The sequence below is a fragment of the Populus trichocarpa genome, chromosome 15, assembly GCF_000002775.5.
Source record: "Populus trichocarpa isolate Nisqually-1 chromosome 15, P.trichocarpa_v4.1, whole genome shotgun sequence".
NCBI lineage: Eukaryota > Viridiplantae > Streptophyta > Magnoliopsida > Malpighiales > Salicaceae > Populus > Populus trichocarpa.
Window position 1 is genome coordinate 2,408,719 of NC_037299.2, and position 6,000 is coordinate 2,414,718.

The window sequence follows — 6,000 nt, forward strand, 5'->3', positions numbered from 1 at the left end:
AGTTTTTACTTGCAGGAAGGAAAACTTGATGTTTTGTCCCAAATTCTTCCGGTTTGGATTTTGAAGGAAATTTTATCAATGGGTGGTGTGTTGAGGAAATCCCACATCTTATTTGACCTATAATTTGAGCTTTGAACAAGCAATGAATGACGAGGTTACATAAAAAGATAGAAAATAATAGAATTATATTATAATACTACGATCAGAACGTATTATGATATCCTTCTTTAGGAGGAGTTTTTTTCGAAGAGTTATTTTATAATTAGTCTCGGAATTGTAAGTTCAGTTTTCTCAAGTTTATGGAATTAAGATTTCTTTTAATCTTTCCCCTTTTTGAGAGGATAGTTTTCCGTCTTGGAAACATTCTTTACATCAATACTTCATTAAAAACATAGGGCCCTAGTAGCATAAGTGCTTAAAGTATTGCTGGTGGCAAATGGTTGCTGTGGCCTGCATGCATGCCCACCCTATAAATTCTGCAGCATGAGCAATGAGAACCTCTTTTTATCATATCCACCACATAGTTGGTAAGCAATAGCTCTTCTGTGTGTGCATGGGAAGAAAGATAATATTAGCTGTAAGGCAATTATGACATGAAAGAGAGTGGGATGATCTTGACCACCACAGGCCATGAATTTCATGACTGTTGTGTACTTCAAGATGCTGATGCTTAGAACCTCCAAAATTATGAGGAATAGTACGTTTTCTAGCCCAAGCTTAAGAGCCCATTTGGAAAAATTTAATAAGCCATCTCAGGCAATTGAAACAGTGAAGTTAAATTTCTGTCAGATTGTAATAAATCAGTTAAATTCACGTCTCCTCACTACAACCCAAATGAATTGTAAATTTCAATAAATCAAATTGTATGATTGAATAGTTACATCTTAGGATTTTACAGACTTTACAAAAATGCATCCAAGTGGATTAATTCATACGATAAGCAATATATATATTCAATTTGAAGTTAATTTTAGTTCTAGTTTCACTATTAGCTATTTAGAAAAATACACTTTTCAAGCCTTAATAGTTGAAGTATTTGAAGCTTCTATCATGCAATAGATGTATTGAAAACCCTCTCATATGTATGAAAGATAACACATATGATTAACAAAAACTCTAAAACACGTAGAAAAATATTGTACACCCAAATATATTTTATTATTCATTGCTATAGTGTTGTTGTTATCCAATTTAAGACCCTAGATAAATATACATAAAAATATAAAAAATACAAAAAAATTAAAAATAAAAGTTGTAAAAATAAAAAAACATACATCAATAGGAAGAATATGAAAAATGTTCAGAAAATTGTCAAAAATCGGTTAAGGAGGAACAAAATACCCAAAGTTGAAAGTTTGACAACATATTTTCAACCGATGAAAACCCTATTGGCAAGAAAAATTTAATTTCAGAAGGAAAAATTAAAAATTAGATTTTTTCAAGGTTTAATTTAATTTTTTGAGGGCTTAATTGCAATAAAAAATTGATTTTTGAAGTCAATTTAGACTTTAATTGGAAGAAATTAAAGTCTGGAGGTCAAATTACAATTTTAAAAGTTAATTTGGTCAAATCAGGGGCTTAGTTGCTTAAATAATAAAGTTTGATGGACAATTAGGGACTTGACTGAAGAAATCCAAAACCAATGACCAAACCGAAAAAAGACACATGTATGCAGGGGTTTGAAATTGATCAAATCATGAGCTAAATTGAAGAAATTGAAAGTTTATTGATCAATTGAGGGTCAACTGTATAATTTCATAACCAAGGACTGCAATGAAACAAACAGTCCACTTTAGGGCTGTCAATTGAGTTTATAAGGGGTGGAATTGAATGAAATTAAAAGTTTAGGAGGTAATTACGAGTGCAATTATTGGAAGAACAAGGACTAAATTGAAGTTTGCCAAATCTCAAATTAAAACACCCTAATTTTTAGGGTTTAATCTAGACGACGCGTCGTTCGACCACTATTAAGCTTTTCTTTAGAAGTTTTGACTGATCGAGTAGGTACTTTTATATGAATGAATATGACATCTCCAGCCACACTAGGGTTATAACCATCACCGTTTGAGTAAGAAACACCCCTTCTACAAAGATCAACTACTCCCATAAAACATTTACATTGCATTTTGTTTGATAAACTCAATAAGATCTTGTCCCTGATCAGATATCATTGCATTGTTAGATTTTGAGCTAATTGAGTTGACACCTTAAAACAAATGGATGTGAAGCTATAGACCTCCAAATCAAGTAAGGTTTGATCTAAACGAAAGGTGTGCACTCAGGTGTTCTTCAATGATGATGATGTCAGAGTTGCTCTGACGAAACCTCGAAAGTAGGTAACTCAGTCATCGATGGTTATGATACTCATTTTGCAAAACCACTAATCTTTTTTATGTGTTCACACTTCAAGCCTTTTCAATGGGTTCTTATTAAATGTTGTCCACGTTTCTTTTAAGATAGCCAAAAAACAAGCTTTTTGATCTCCAGGTTTGAGAAAACCATTAAAATCTCTAAAAACTAAATTTGTTGCAAAACCACCATTCTAAACCATAATAGGTACAGAGCTCACAACTGCAAAACATACCTAAAATTCTCCCATTCTGATTAAAGGGCCAATAATTGATGATGAATGAGGATCAATTTTTGATTAAATCTATAAAAATCTTAGCTTGAAACCCTATAAATACCTTTGCAAATCAAAACTAAATGAGGGGAAAAAGGGGACAAAAAAGAAAAGAGGACGGGAAAATCCTGATAAGAAACCTAAATGTAAAGGTTCATCAGCCAAACATAAAGGTTTCGTAAGTTTTGAAAGGATAGTAAGTTGTTAGAGGCAAAAAACTTTCTAAAGAAAAGTAAAGAGGGAGTAAATGTTTTAGATATATTTTCTAATCCAAAAGTAGAGTTCATGTGGCCTACTTGAAGTGTTTTAGAGTGTGCTTGTTTTTATGACTGCTACAGCTTTTGGAGCAGACCACAAAAACAAGTCGTTCGAGTACATTCTAAAAACAAATTTTTTTTTGGGACCTATTACAATTTGCATTTCAACTGTAGGATAACAAAAAGCAACATCAAGCTGTTTTTTTTTCTGAGTTGCAAACACATATTTTTTCTCCACACAAAAAAGCCATTGTTTTCCAAACTTCCCAAAATACCTTGTCATCTTCCCAATTCTCTCTACCTTTACTAGCATCTGGTCATCTCACCTGTCATTATTTTGCTTCTGTCTTCCTCTCATCTTCCTTCCTTCAGATCTGACCACCTCAAGTAGGTTTTTCATTTCTTGTATCCAATATATGTTATCTTTTAAACCTCACTTTACTCTTTGTATGAAGAGAACTCAAACCCCATAAACAATTATAATTTTGTTTCAACGCAAAGATGAAATTTTGAATTGCAACTGTTGGCCATCATACACCAAAAAAATAGCTGACTGTTAGTTAACTTCCAGCAATCCAGATTGTTTATGCTAGTTTAAAAAATCGATCATTTTCAACCTTTCATTTAAAACTATTAATGCTCACTATTATAAATTAGTATGCTCTTTGGTAATTTAACATCCACCAATAATTTTAACCACACTTTTAAACAAACACTTATAACTTGTTTTTTCTAAAAAAACATTTTCAACCATAGTTTTAACTAAACACTTATTTAAATCAAACAGACCACAAATGGAAAGTAATTTTTGAAAACCAACCTTTTCCAAACCTCAATCACAAAAGATACCACAAAAACAAACACACTTATTTTTTGTTCATAATTATGCTCACAAGCATGAAAATAAGGTTTATAATGCTTAGCATGTAGTGTTATGCTTGCTTCTTTTGTTACTATAATAGTTTGATTTTTTTTCTAAAGCATTTTTTAAATGTTTTGGATGTAATAAAAGTCTTTTATTGAAATTATTTCCCCCCAATAAAATAGTATTGTTTTTATTTTTGTTTAACTTAAGCAATGCATGTTGTAGTAATAATGTTTATCTTGAGTTTGATAGGTCAATTCATGACCAAAATAAGTTTAGAAAACCAATTATAAATCCAAATTGCATGAACATGTAGGTTGTTTTAAGTTGATAGTTTTTGATTTGGAACCTCTTATATAATTTTGATGTTTTGATGTTATTTTTTAGTTTTCCTGATTCAAACATGTTTGGTTATGCTAGTGTGACTTGTTAGAATTAAGAAAGCATGTTTTAGAGGTAAAAAATGCCAGTTTTAGAGGCTTGACAATGGTTGGGTTTCTGGGTAGTGGCCGGGTTTTCTAATATAGTGGTCTTCGTGTTATTAGGAAGAACGTTGTCTTAGCTCTATAGTTTGGACCAGTTTTGGCCCATTCCTTTTAATTAAGCACTTTGTTAGACTTGATTAATTAATAATGTAAGGTTCATTTGCATCAAAAACAAGTTTTATAGAGGGGTTTTAATCATAAGATTTTGATTTTGAACTGAAACCTATTTTTACTAAATCGTGATTATTAATTGATAATCGTTGATGTTTGATGCTTGATTATTGTTAAGTAATTGATTTCCATCCTTTCTATGCTTTTGATTTCATGAAATATGGTCTAGATTAGAATTTATAATGCTGGAATTTAGGTTTGAATGTTCTTCGTGCTCTTTTTTTTTTGTGTTTGATATGTTTTTCTAGGTTTTCTTGTGTTTTTGTATTTCCTTTTGGTGTTTAATCTTCTTTTTTTTGCTTTGGTTTTGTTTTTGGGTTGTTTTTAAGTCAAACCACGGTCTTTGATTCGATTTATGGTCAAACCAAAGATTTCGAGTCAACCTAGTGGAGTCAACTCGGTCGGGTTAAAATCAGGTCAAAAGGTTAAAACCTTGTTTAGCTTGTAATTTTTTGCTAAAGGGTTTTTTAGTTTAAAAATGTGTTTGACAAACACCCTTTTAGGCCTGTTTCGACAATTTTATTACAAACAAAAATGAGTTTTTTTTGCAAAAACAAAAAAGAAGCTAAAAGATAATAAAACAAATTAAAAAATAATAAAAAATAATAATAATAAAAATACTTTTTTTTTCCTTGCTTATAGGCAAAGATCATTAAAATTATTTGAGCATTTTTTTAAAAAAAATCTAAAGTACTTTGGCAAAATTTAAAGAAAGATGTTATATGGATTTTACAACAAGTTTGTAAAATTTCAAATGATTTTAGCCTATATTTCAAAAATATTAAAAATTTATTTTTGGAAAGATAATATATTATTTAATTTTAATATAAGAATAAAAAAACCTAAAAGGGGTTAATATCCAAAATATTATTAGGGATAATGACTTATAACTCATTTTAATTAAATGATAAAAAAAACATATATGAGGTCAATATTTATAATATTATTGGGAATAATACAACTCATTCACTCATAATATAAGGATAAAAAGTGAAATGAATTTTATCTGAAATATTATTTGGAATGACATAATATCCAAAAACTCTGATTTCACCATTTCAGACCAAGTCTTTGACCTACGAAACCATGACTTGTTTATAATAGCAAACCTGCCAAAATAAACTGATAGAAATAGAAACATCATCAGACCATAACAAATAAAAAAAAATAATGTAGCTTATCTCAGGTAGGATGTAATAAAGGTGTTAATATGTTCCCTTCATGCAACCAGTCCATTGCCTAGATTCTCAAAAAAACTAGTTAGGGTTTTTAACAACCATAATACTAGGAGGCAACTCCCTTATCCAACCAAAGACCAACAAGGATATAGTCCAAAAAGTGTCGCTGCAACACAACTCCCCTGCGAGGCGCGTATAACAAGTGTAATCACTTTTTTCCCATTAAAAAAAAAAAGAGACTAATAAGTGAGGGGAAGTTCAGTTTTTTTACATATTCAACCAGGGGTATATGACTTTTTCCCATTTTTAAAAATAGTATGATGACTTTATTACCATCCAAGCAGAAAACAATTAATGCTAATGACCAAGGGTATTTAAATCTTTTTTCTTAAATACAATAAAAAAACATTTTTGCTCTTGG